Source organism: Calonectris borealis, chromosome 7 (assembly GCF_964195595.1).
Source record: "Calonectris borealis chromosome 7, bCalBor7.hap1.2, whole genome shotgun sequence".
Taxonomy (NCBI): Eukaryota; Metazoa; Chordata; class Aves; order Procellariiformes; family Procellariidae; genus Calonectris; species Calonectris borealis.
Window position 1 is genome coordinate 7,804,916 of NC_134318.1, and position 14,075 is coordinate 7,818,990.

At 38.9% G+C, this 14,075-nt stretch overlaps 1 non-coding gene across 1 annotated transcript; it reads right to left on the reverse strand.

Moving 5' to 3' along the window:
* Window positions 1–658: 658 nt before the first annotated feature.
* TRNAS-UGA (transfer RNA serine (anticodon UGA)) lies at window positions 659–740 on the reverse strand. Its single transcript has one exon. It is a non-coding gene; the product is annotated as a tRNA-Ser (tRNA).
* Window positions 741–14,075: the final 13,335 nt, after the last annotated feature.

The window sequence follows — 14,075 nt, forward strand, 5'->3', positions numbered from 1 at the left end:
CATAATAACTTCTGCGCAGTTTTTTTTCCCCTCATTGCCAGATTGTGTGTGTGTGCACTTCATACCTGTGCAGAAGGCCATAAAGAACAGGAAAAGATGATCTAGGACCCCCTCACTGGAGGTCTAAGAGTCGTCATGAAAGGGAAGGTTTGTCAGAGCAAATGCATTCGATATAGAGTAGCCTACTGCTGACAAGATTTTATTTATTTCGTTTCAGCTGTAGGACATGGGGACAGGACAATAGCCCTCTGGGCAAATCAGGACACTATCTGTGTGTAATGCCTTGGATTAATCCTGAGCTTTGCACTTGGACAGTGCCTGTCCTGTCTACAAAGGACCTAGAAGGTCAGCTGTGGAAAGAACACTGATCCCAATGTGCCCTTCTCCCACCTCCACCAAGTGCTATTTATCACAAGTGTTTTAGATGCAATGCTGGAAACTTGCCCTGGGACCTATTGCTGCTTTGGTACTACTTTTATTTCTTGACAGAAGCACGGGAGGACTGTAGGCATGGCCTAATGAGTTGCAATAGGATAAATACCAGTTAATCCCTCTTGTTGCTGGACAGGCACGCTTAACAGCGAGAGAAGACATGAGGCATAAAACCTGCACGTTATAAGCAATAGAGAGGACAGGAAAAAAGTAACCCCCACCGGGCCGCAGCGAGCAGGGTTCGAACCTGCGCGGGGAGACCCCATTGGATTTCAAGTCCAACGCCTTAACCACTCGGCCATCGCTGCTGCTGGTAGCGACATGCCCGGGCTGAAATCCTTAGCGAGCGTTCCCGCCCTCAGCCCTGCGAGTGGCCAATGGGCGCCGTCGCGTCTCGCCGCCGCACGCCACCCCCGCACCCGGGGCGGGGAGAGGGGCGGTGCGGCGGCCGCCCGCCCCGCCGTAATGGCCGGTCCGCCGTCCTGCCCTGCCGCCCGGCACCGCCCTGCCCGGCCGCAGGGTACTGCGGCACTGGGTGCTGGCGGATTTATTTTTTAAAAAGTAATACTTGCGCGTGGGGAATCAGACGTGTTAGTTACCGCTATCACCTTTTTTATTTCCTTTTTTTCTTTCTGCCCCCTTAACACAACCCCGTTTTGCTCAGTAGCTGGAGTCCGTGCAAAGGCGCGAGCAGCGTGAGGCGTTCGGCAGTAGAAATAAGCGCCTCCTTTCACACAGCGATTTTTCCTGCTGTAAACATCCGTCCTCGCTGTTGAGAAGAGAGGCAGTGCAGGTCACTGCACTCTTTCTGATGTAGGTAATAACTTGAATAAATTTCCCATGCAGCTATTCAGCTCGGGAAAGATAAATGTCAATTTTTATGCGTCTGGGTTTTTCAACCTGAAACATAAAGGCTGTGTCTACTCCGGTAAATTAAATGTGCCTGGGAGTGTTTGCAGGCACACTTGAATTTGCTAGTGAAGATGCAGCCAGTAACTACTACAAAGTACAGTATCTATTAGGCACTGCATTAATTTTTACAGTGATGTTACCTTAATTTTTTTCCTGTTTTTACTAATTCTGCTTTCTCAACTATTACAGAAGTTCTCTATCGTATGACTTTTATATGTAATTTCATTCACTATAGATTTTTTTTTACCCTAGCAATAGTTAATTGTATCAGTAGTAGTATAATGGAAATTAAATTTAACTTGACTTTATACCTATGCTGCAATGGATAAAAATAATAATTTTCCTTTTCATCCTTTTTGCAGGGTATGTTTATGCTAGGAATTTTACCCTATTTTCCCTCCTATAGTCACACCTTTGGTTAACACTTTTTTTTTTTTTTTAAAAATAGCTGGAGTGATGTTGATGATTGTGCCCCCCCCCCCATTTTTTTGTATGAGTTATTGATCAAGAAGCACCTTTAATAATTCTTTAACTTCCGTCAGTACCAAAAATATTGCTGGACTAATAAAAGACCTTAAAATACGCTTATGAAATTAGTTTTTTAGGACTTTTCTCTGGAACCTGATTTGGAGAATGTAGAGGACAGACAGATATTAGAAAGCACAAGGCGTTTCTATAATTTTAAAAGAACTCAGTTATTTTGTGTACTTCAATATTTGTTAAATTCTTTTTGCCATTTAAGTTAATACAGTTTTTAAAAAGTTTCTGCATCCTTATCTTTAATTGCTCATTAGCAACTGGGAGTTAGGTTAGCTTGTGGTCATTGTCAGACAGCTATGACCGCTCAGTTCTGTATTACGAAAACCACCCAAGAATTTATCGTTTGTTTTAATGGGAAACGATGAGAACAACAGTGTTTATGGACCACTTGTAGGAACAGGGATGGTCCCTCAGCTGCATGCAGGCCTATTGTGGTAACAGACCTTTAATCACCCCCCTAAAGTAGACAGTAAAAGGCTGGATTGATACAGAAAATTTGATACTTTGTGTTAGTGATTATTTTTTTTTTCTTGCACTTAACTGCATAGGGTTCAATGCTACTGTTGATATTATCTGAATATTTCTTCTTTCTCTCCTGTATGTCTTTTTGTGTTATTGTGGATATAAGAATAAAAAATCAAACTTCATTTAGAGTTTATGCTTGTGCTGTTTGCCGTATTTTAGATAATGAGGAACATTTTAAAAACATTAACATATAAAATGGTCTTTATTATCCTACTTTGTATTCCCCTATCCAACTCAGTGGTTTAGCATCATAATAATCTTTGTTTAAATTGTTGGTTGTTTAATGTGCTTATACCCAAAGTGATTTGGATTGTTTTGCTGATGTCCGTGTAGTTTTGTGTGTTTGGGTAAGGCTCTCATAAGCTGCATTATGCCTGATAAGATGCTGTCTTTATCCCATAGTGTACCTGGTTTCATATACATGAAGACAAAAAGCATGATTATACCAAATTTTTATGATTATGTATATAGCAAATGTGTGAAGAGCAGAGTGAGGAAAAGTAGTGCCTTCAGTATACCACATTATAGCCAAGGGGAACTTCTTAAAGAACAGACGTAGAAGTGGAGACAGTCCAGATCATGTTTGCTGGTGGAGAAATAAGTATTTCTCCGGTGTAAATGCCAGAAAAGTCTTGTTGGGGCTTTTACTACAAAGCTGCTTTTTTTTTTTTTTTAATTGATTTGAGGACAAGAAGCAGAGCTGTTTACTTCCACACTAATGGATCTGCTGCAAATTTATTTTCTTTACAGAAAATAGACTATTTGAAATCCATACAAGTAATTTGTTTTAGGAAGATCTTATGAAATGCAAGAACATTTTTACTATTCAAAGCCAAAGGAAACCAAATTATAACAACACATCAAAGTTCAGATTTGGTAATACGCCTTCAAGTATGGTATTTGTTCTCAATGTTCCTGAAGGGATTGAACCACAGCTGTTGTTTTTTTCCCCTCCTTGGACCGAAATTTATGCATGTGTGCTATATATTGGTCTTCATGTGCTCCTTACGTGTATTTGCCTCACAGCACGTGCATGATGGATAGGACTGAGATTTCCAGTCACCCAGCAGGCAATTCGAAGCTTTGAGTGAACTGTTGGATACTTATAAATCCTGGATGATTACACAAAATCTTCACCTTCTCAATAGATGACATTTCAAGGATGAGTAAAGGGCAGTAACTTAGACATATTCTTGTCATGAATGACAGCCTTTTGCCACTTAAGGTTTTTTAATGAACTAGAGATCCATGCAATAAATGGCATATTGCCACCTGAGTCTTTTAAGTTACTTGCACAAAGTCATTTTACCCAGAAAACATTAACAGAAAACTTTTAAATGCTCTACATTTTGAATTTTGTCCACTTATTAAGGAGAGTTTGTAAGAGGGGAAAATTCCTCTTATCTATATGAAATACAAAATATGTGTGCCCTGCTTTTCCAGATGCCTTCTTCTGTTATTCTCACTGAAGAAACGTGCAAAAAAAAATCCATTATATTACTGGGAGTCATACATTTAAAATGTTCTTAAATTCTAAATCAAAATGGTCTTGTTTTTAGACTAGAGAAACAATTCTTGCATTTAATTCTACTGAAGTAGTACTTAGTACTAAGTAGTACTTAGTACAGTGGTTTCTGAGAACTCTAGACAACTTTTTCCTGTACATTATTGAAGGAGAGTCGTTTTTAAATATTCCTGTTCTTGACTGAAATGTTAAATACAATTCTTTAGTTAAGATTTTTTGATAGCTGGGTTCTTTTATTAGGATAATTCTTCTGTAAGCTGAGAAAGTATGGAAATTGTTACTTACCTACAGAGAGGTTTTGAGCTGCATTTTCAGGAGAAAATGGAGAATTGGTATGTTTGTTACTATTTTATGTGGGTTTGATAGCAAGCAAAATCAATGTGAATGGTATCATTCATGTCTGGACTATGCAAATATTCACATCACCGGAGGTCTCATGCTATTTGTCCTCTGTTCCAATAGCTGCCCGAAACTATAATAGCACAATTCCTATGTCTCAGGAATGAAGTTAATTGGCATCAATACTAAATTATGGAATCATGTTTTGGAGTTTGTTTTTGATCTCCTTGTCAAGACATGTGTTTTAAATCTACTGAAAATTATGCTGGAAAGACAATTATATTCTGAAGCCATGCAAAATGCAGAAAACCCAAACAAGACACAGCAAAAATAAATTACAGTGTGGTCTCAGTAACAAAAGAACGAACTTACTTGGAAGAAAGAGACGGGTAGTTATAGACATTGACTGAATACAGAGCTCAGACTATACTCAGCCTTTGGATTCAGTGGAAATGCCCCCATTACCTATTAGCAAATCCAAGCTGCATCTTTAAACCAAACTTATTTGATGCCAAAAACAAGGTTACCAGTCCGGGCTTAGGAATGGTAAGACCATGTCCTTCGGAGCATTGTACACTTGAGCACAGTTTTGTGTGGTGACACAAAGACACACGATTGCTTATGAATTGTCTACCTGGAAACCCTTATGTGGCTGACAGCTCTGTAGGAATAGCCAATGCATTTCTAAGATGTCTGAGGGTTTGGATCTGGAGCTTGAGGGAATGTTTCAGTTCAGTTTTTCTCCATCAGGCCTTCCTTGGAAGGTGAAACCCTATAGCCTAACCATTCCAGGCCCATAGGCTTTTTTCAGGTTGCAATGAACACAGACTTGTGAAGAGACATCTAAAACACACATGCAGTATCCTGAGCCTTTGAAACCTGGAAATAGACTCAGTGTTCCTTTTGTCTCACAATTTGCAATGTCGAACTTCTGTATTTTGAATTTAGGAGCCTGTATTTCCTAGCAGGACTAAGAAGCAGCTTATTTTTTTTCTTTGGATGATAGTTGCCTTTATTTTGTTTTGACATGAATCTAGGACTTGAATTAAATGTACAAGTTCAGTAAAACATAATAAATCATTAGAGTTAGCTGACTTGTGTAAATGACATACAAAGTGTTATATTTAACCAACTACATTCCACTGAACCTTGAAAAACTAGGTGTGTGTGTCTCTCTAGAGAAAATTGTTACTTGAGCAATGGTAGAGTGACCTCCAGTGTTCTTTGTGCAAGCTGCAAGTAAAAGCAGATAGGATATGTTGCAGGTACCACATGCAGAAGGAGCAGGTTTAAGCACTTTCATATAATAATCTTTGAAGATGAGCAGTGATCAAAAAGGCATTAGGGAAGAATGGTATCATTTGCAGAGTGCTATTTGAATTCTAGCACTTCACTATGAAGCTATTGCATTCCCACGACAGAAGGAGATCTTACTGCAACACAAATCACTAAAAATATTCTAAAGCAATATTCTAAAATAGCATTGCTACTGTTAAGTCTTAGATACTGAGATAGGGAAACTCAGTAAAAAAGTCATTAAAACCTTGAGATACAAGCCTGAAGTAAAACTCTGAAATTCTTGAAATGTAGTAAGGTCTGTTGCTAAGTGCTAGAGAGCCTCTGCATGTACAGGTGTTTAATTAATAAAGCATGATACCTACTGTATATAATCTTATTTTAAAGACCTTAAAGTCCAAGATATTTGGCTACCTTTAAGAGGCTGAGGCAATGTAAGGGGAGAGAGGTCACATGAAAACTGCCCTCAGGCAGTTTGAATAGGGTAGAGCTTCCCCAGCATTCAAGTAGGCACTTGGCTTTTAGACGCCTCAGTCACCTGCTCTGATCATCTCTTACGGACATCAAAGGGGGAGATCCTTGTCCCCGGTGGGCAAGTAACCTCACCGATTTCAGAATGGTATGAGCAATTCTTCAGAAATACTTTCCAGTAGCCATTGAGTAGCCCTGAAGATGACAAGATACGAGACTAAAAGCCTAACTAAAGCATTTGGTATGTCATAGGCTAAAGTTAGCAATGTTTATGCATATATATGGTTAATTTGCATACAACGATATTGCCAAAGAATTAGTTCATTATCAGAATTCATGCATATAACATTGCTTTATGAATGTATTGTTCTACAATTTTAGAATTTTTGAACCTGTTTTTAAATGGGAATAAAAAAGCTGACAGCGTTCAGGAAGGATTGTGGTATTTAGAAAGTTTTCATAAACTGAAAATGCAATCATAATATACTTGCTTTGGAAATGCAAACTAAATGAAAACCATTAGCGCTTAGAATTTTTCTTCATGGCAGTACTAAATGTGAAGTAAACACTAAAAAAAGTTTTAGTATATTTCATGGGCTTTTAATGAAGATTTAACTGGTCAAAAAAGAACATAGGATAACAGATAAAATTTCCCAATGGATAAGTGTGTTTTGGAAAGTAAATTTATCTCCCAAAGGAATCTTAAAAGTTTTAGTTCTTAGTCACTTAAAACTAGCAAGAGCTGGACACTGGAATGGGTAATGGAGAGAGAAAAATTTGGTTTAGGACTGCTATATAAAATAATGGTACTATGATAGGTTTGCCCATATTTTTTTCACATCTTTAACATCTGTAAGAGGACAGATACTGCAAAACCTTTAGTAGGAATATGGACAGTTTAACCAACCAGTAGAAAAAAATGTACAAGTGATAATCAGTATGCAAATGTATTCTTCAGCATTAAATAACCTCTACATTATTACTGTCGTCTTTAGGAATATAGGACTGAGCCCCAAGCACTTCAACACTTCAGTTTTCTTGCCTTTTTTGACCTCAAGTGCAATGTTCATTTGGTGATGCCTATTCCATCCCTTCTCATGCATTTGCTTTGTGGCCTTTTACTTAATTGATCTTTGTCAGCTTTACAAATCTATTTATCTTTACAGAAATCTATTAATACGTTATGTCTGTGATGCTTGCAACAGAAAAATTAGATTAGATTCTGCCTAAGTTAAAAAGAAACATTTACAGCAATGTCAGTGGAAGAGTTGTGCTTATGTGCAACTTAAAATATTCAGGAGTAAATTTTACATCTCCTTTGAAGAATGTGAATGAATTAATGAACCACCACAAATTTTGTGTTACAACAGATAATGCTAGCACCACTGTACTACATCATTTCATGTTTTCTTACTGAAGAAACTAATGAATAGCAATAGCAAAAATAATGCTGCATACTAAAGTATATTTCTTCTGTATTTCTCTCATGCTACCTATCAGCTTTGTAGATCATTTAACAAAGCTGAATGCCTAAACCATACAATCAATAAAAATAAGAATTTATGACAGAAAACCCTATATGGCTAAACTTTTCCATTCTGTGTGCCTAAGCATGGATTTGGGGACCAGTTTCAGGTACAGAATCAAAAGTGGCTTCATTTTGGAGCTGCTATATAATCACGTTATAGGCTGCCCGTATAGCCTATTGTTTCATAAACTCCCCCTCATCATCGTTTGCTCATGCTGTGCTGTACACCCTTACTCTTAGTCCACTTATCCAAATCCTTAAATATAGAATTAGTTTTTAACATTATTCCTCTGTATTAAAACATTCTGTATTTTATTTATTCTAAACTTTGAGAGTTCTTACGGCATCTCCAATATCACTGAAAAGCCCTTTAGGGGATCATTTTTCCATCTATCTTATGCATAATAGATACATTCATGGTGTAAGACTGATGTTAAATGCATGTTATTTCTGGTGTGCTTTTTTTTTTAAATACAATATCCTTAAAATCATTTGGGACCATTTGGGAAAGAGTGATTTATTTAGCTTTTCTCCAAGTTTTTGTTGCTAGCTCTATTAAGACATTTGGAGACTATTAGATATGAATGCTAAATGAAATGAAAAGCTATTATTCATCACTTACAATTCCAACCACTACACCAAATTATCTTGCCTGTGAAACAGATACTAATTTAGTATGATTCTTTTGCGTGCTCTATGAGAATTCTCCCTAATTAAGTAGTCAACAGAGTTGTCAAGTTTCAAGGAGTTTGCATTTCATCATACTATGCTTTCTGGCACAATTTATTTAAAAAAGAACCTAGGTAATTCTTTCATGACATGGGTATGTTTCCTACTTCCTTTCACAGTTCAGAACCCTGTACTGTGTTTCTCTTCACTGTTTGTTATCGAACATAGTCAGTCCCTTCCCCTGATTTAGCATTGTACTTCCTTGTTTTGTGGCTCCTGTCTCTTTGTTGGGGCTGGTACAATGGTGTGCCACTTTCCTTCTGTTTGGTTGAAAACATTCTGATAGAAGTATACTAAAATTCCGTATTAAGGGATTGCTAGCTTGTGAAGTATTTTACCTGCTTCGCTTTATTTGCTTTATGTGCTTGACTCCACATTTACAGCACCAGGATCTATTGCTAACGACTGAAACGATATTTCTGGTATGATACAATGCAAGAGACCTTTCAATCAACCAAAGTGCTTAAAACTTGACACAATCTGATCTAGTAATCATGCATTAACATTAGAAATGTTCAATGGAATCCTGCTATCTTAAACCAAAAGGGTATTTAATGGATATTGCAGATGTTTATCTGCATAATGGAAAAGATTAAACCCCTTTCCTTTCTTGACAATAAGATGTTAATGACTGGTTGGGAGACGGTAGCATTTTTAGAAACTTTTAGCACCTTTGTTACTTGAAGTCAGAGCTCTGCTCTGGCTTCCCTTCTTCTGGTCTCCCTCAGATATGAATAGTGAGTACCAATATGGTCTCCGAGACAACCCTAATAAAACCTTCTCTGTCCTGAAACAGAGAAAGGTTCTCATGGAATATATGTTATTTTGCCATTTTCTTTTTCTGCTATGGATAGCTGTAATTTTGGTGAATATGGAATTTATGCTGGGACTGAATTGCAACTAGAGGATGCCAAGAACTGGAGGACCCAGATGACGCAGGTCCCTGGTTATGACATGTGGAACTTTTCCTTGTTTGTCAGTTTGTCAATGATGACAAAACTTGTTGCAACATAATAGCTGCTTGGCAGCTATTATATATTATATATGTCCTACTTAATAACACAAATATTTTCAGCCATTCTGAAAGATGCTTTTTAAATTGAACATATTGCTGTGGGTTAATTCCGGTAGGGTAGAGTACATATATCTATATGTGTAGATGTATGCATATAGAGTTTAATTTCTGAGTAATAGCCATTATCTTAGAAAGGACCATGGTCATACGGTTGGATTACAAAAGAGACATAGGAGGGACTTTGACTGCTCTTTCTGAAAATGTGAGACTTTTGGCTTGTGAGCTTCAGGTTTGTTTCTCTCTTTATTGATACTAGTGCAATTAAGTAGCACATTTTCCAAAGTTAATGGAGGTGATAGCAGAGTAGTATTTTGGTAAATAAGAATCTCAAGCTGATTTCTTAAAATGTTAGACACCTCGCTGACATTGATTTAAGTTTCGTTGGAAACAAATGGAAGTGAATTGCCTAAATAACCTTCAAAATTTGCCCCTTTCTGTTTTTTTGTCATTTAATTAAGCAGGCTTGTTGTAACACTTCAGTAAAATTTGTAGTTGGACGTTTCGTTTCTGTTCTAATAGAGGAATTTATGCCTGGCCTCTGCTAAAATGGAATGAATCCTCTGGAAAAAATAAATTATAATTGAACTACAGACTTCAATAATGTGACCAGATAAACATGTTCCCTTTTTATAGAGGTCTTGAAATACATTTAAAGAAAAAAAAAAAAGTGTTTGGAAGACTGTGGTGTACTTGCTTTAATTGGGGGGGGAAGGGGGATTAAGTTTATCTGTCATTTGTTTAAATGTATAAATGTGTTTCATGCACTTGGAAAAAAAGCTTTGTTGGAGAGCATTTGGATGGATCAGTTTAATCTATTAATGTCTTGCCTGAGTGACTGTATGTTTACTTGATGGTTTTTCTTTGAAGAAAACTTAGCAGTTTCTTCGCATTTTTATTTAAATTTGTGTGATTATTGGTTACCTTCATTTTTACATCCTCCGTTTTTGTGTATGTTTCAGCTCCATTCCAGCAACCACCTCCTACAGGAGAAGTTCTCAATTCCTCGGTTATCAGTCTTTCGTGGAGTTCCCCCGATTCTCCAAATTCTAACAGGCTTACTTACCAGCTGTATAGGGATGAGGCTGAAATTTATACAACGGAAGACTACTACCCTTATAGTAAGTATTTATCGGAAGGTAACATCAAAGATTTTGTGTTTGTATAGGTACATATCTCTATATATGTGCAATTTTTCTTAATTTTTTCTCCTTTCTGTCATTCTCATTCGCTGTGATTTTGAATACGTTATTCTGTTTTCCTGTAGTGAGTTACTGTTCTGTGTTGTTAACTTTGTTTGAAAGAAATGAATACTCCAGTCTAAAATCTGGCAAACTGAGTGACCCAAAATGGCTGATAATTTTTTACTTTTTTCCCTGAAAAACTTTAATGGAGGCACCAGAAGCATTCCCTGCAAATATACGCAGGCTCCAAAATCTAAAAGAGGCAAAGTCCCAGAGAAAGAATTAGGGTGAATGGAAGAGACCATAATGTGCTTAAACTCGCTTTTTTCATCCTCCTGGTTTTAAACTGTTAACAGATCAGGAAAGCTTTTTCTGGTCTCTAACTTTTAGCACCTTCTGTTAAGCTATCAGTGTAGCTCCTGGTTTGCCTTTAGCAGCACCACTTCACTCATGCTGAGGCTTGCAAAGGCGTCCCTCAGAAGGCAGTCCTCAAGGACTCGGCACTCTGTCCTAGCTGGAAAGGCCATTTTGTGCTACTATTGATCCTCTTATCAAAGAAAAGGAGATGGATTTGGATACTGTTTTTAGGTATATGTGGCACGCAAGTGTGGTTTTTTAAGACGACAAGTGTGGTTTAATGCCGCTAAGGTTTGATTTCTGTTTTAGCAACTTCTTTAGTTTGTTGCATTTTCATACCAATGCAGCATTAATATTTTGCAGAATTTGAGTCTAATTATTGGCATGCACCCTGGAGGGGAAAAAAAAAAGTCTATTATTTAGTGGAAGCACAGATCCTTTGGAATGCACCTAACATTTTTATGTTCTGGTGCATGCTGCTGTGTTACAGTTGATTGATTACTCTGTGGTTTATGCTGTGAATTTGGACACTCTGCAGGACGTACCGTGAGGAAAGGCATGCGACCCCATGTAAGCATGGGATTAAGCGATTGAGAGGACAGAAAGAAACATTACAAAAAAGTTTAGAGAGCTAATAGAAAAGATTACAATTCCTTAATTTGGTTTAAAAGCCTAACTTTAGTAAAAATATGAATTAATTTCAAAAGAAAAGCTCTTATACTTTGTTGTCATAAATTTGTGCTCTGTAACGTACTTGAAAGTGAGTGCATTGTTGAGGATGTTGTTTCATGACTGTGCCTTGTAGAGGGTGAAAAATTCTGAATGTATTTAGCCGCATAACGAGACATTAGCATGTTTCTATTTAACAAAACATTGTTTTGTAAAAACATAGATTTGGTTTCAAAAGACGTTTTTGACATTTCCTGCAATCCCCCTAATTAATGATGTGAAATCATCTGCTGGTGTTTGAATATGTTGTTAATGCTGTCAGCACTTTTGATGATGTTATTTTTTTCTCCGTATAATGTGGAATTTGTAATACTTATGAAATGTCCTGAGAGTGCAAGTGGATGCATGTTATCTTATGACTAATGAGAGTTTTATAGAAACATTGAACTTCCCAAGGAGAATTAAGAATGATCTTCTGTATCGGCCTGGTAGTCTGGCTGTGATAGTATTGCAGAATGCCCAATTGAAACAATGTTTTCCTAACTGCTCTGGGAAACCAGAGGCTCAGGTTTCCTTGTCTTGAGGGTAAAATGAAATACTTGCTCTAGACCGTGAAAAAACCCCGAGAAGTTACTTACGATCATAACTGCAAATCACGTTGATTCTAATGATTTCTAAAGGTAGTTAAATACATGGTGGAGTTGTTCACCTGAGGAATGTAAGACCTTCTACCTTTTGGCTTTATCCAATTTTACCTATCCTATATTCCTATTGCAATCAAGTTACCACCTGGTGATGAGGTGTTCATCAACACTGAATGAACTTTCTCGTAATGTTGAGCTGATGCTGGTTACTTTTCTGGCAGAGAATATGAGCATTCTGAGTGATCTGCCTCTTCGGATGGCTGTACTTGAAAAGGGGAAAGTAATGTGCTTGCTGTTGACACTAGACCTGGGGCCCTCGAGTCCGGATCCGGAGGCTGTTTTTCGGGGGTTGGTTGGTTGTAGCGCTAGGGTGGTGTTGGTGCAGTTGTTTCTAGAGCAGGGTTTGGTAGGGGGGTGTTTCCAGACCGCGTTTCTAGCTCGCCTGACGGTTCTAGCTCGGGTTCTAGCTCGCTTCAGTGTTCTAGATCGCCTGCCGGTTCTAGATCGGGTTCTAGATCGCCGCACGGCTCTAGAGCGGGTTCTAGCTCGCTTGTCGGTTCTAGAGCGGGTTCCGGATCGGGTTCTAGATCGCTCGCGGATCTAGAGCGGGTTCTAGATCGCCCGAAGGTTCCAGAGCGGCCCGTCGGTCTAGAGCAGGGGGCAGTTCGGGGGGGGGGGGGGCGGGCCTAGAATCTAGTGCAGCAACTACTCCTCGTTTGCCATCTCATGAGGATTTGTGGTACTTGCTGCTGATGACAGCAGTCTCATCGGGCCTTTTTCAGCCTTCTCTTCTGGGGTTTTTCCTGCATGCTTTGTTCCTTCTTTGTGGCTCTTTTGAGTTGAAGGCCCATAAGATGCGCATCCCCTCGTTCCATAAAGTGCAGCTTTCCCACGTTTCGAGCACGCTGACTCCTGCTGCCTCTCTGGCCATTCTTTTCCCTGCAGACAACATCGGAAACGGGACGCATGGCAAGCTCCTACTTGCCCCTCTCCTTCACGGCAACTGGTTGCCACGCTCCTCCTCCCAGGATTCTTGCTAGCCTGCCCAAGACTCTTGTCTAACACTTGTCGAATTCGCTTTGGTACCACACTCTTGCACCCACAAGCACTTCAGCCAGGGAAGCTGTGTCCACGCAGCTCAGAAACGGCTCAACAATTCTCGAGTACACTCGCGTACTTGCACCCGCAGTTGCGAACAGCGTGCTAACCCACAAGCTGGAAAAGAAACAGCTGAATCTCGCCAGCAAGGCTGAAATCTGCTGAATCACTTGTCTGCTCACTTCTAATGCACGAGGATGTCGCAACAACCATTGCGGCCACTGGCAGAGACAAGCTGCAACCTTGCCTGAAGTACCAGGGTTTGAAAGGCACAAAGATGAGATTTGGACTCCAGCAATAAGTTTGTGATTGCTATAGGGAGCTGGAGCGCTATAAGCAATTACTGGGCTGACACTGGCTGCTTTTGTACTACAATGTCAAGGGTTGAATGTCTAGCAATACCGATAATTTTGTGGTCCTCTTCTTTAATTTGAACTCAGGGCTGGCTTGCCGGTGCATACGTACAGAGAGGACTTAGAAATAGCGATGTCCTCTCCGTTTGATTTGAAAAAGTTTAAGAGTATCCGTGCTCTGGCATGGAATATATTACTCAATGTTCGCTATTTCTTAAGGCAAAACAATGTATGGCGATATGGTTGTATGTAAATGACCAAGATGTGTGACTGCCTCTGGGATATACCTAGGAGCTCTTCACGGTCATGGCTGCTAAAAAGCTGTTAAAAAGCTGCTAAAAAGCTATCTAGAGTAATGGAAAGTAGGGGGTGAGACAGGTAAACATAGGCTTTAGATAGAC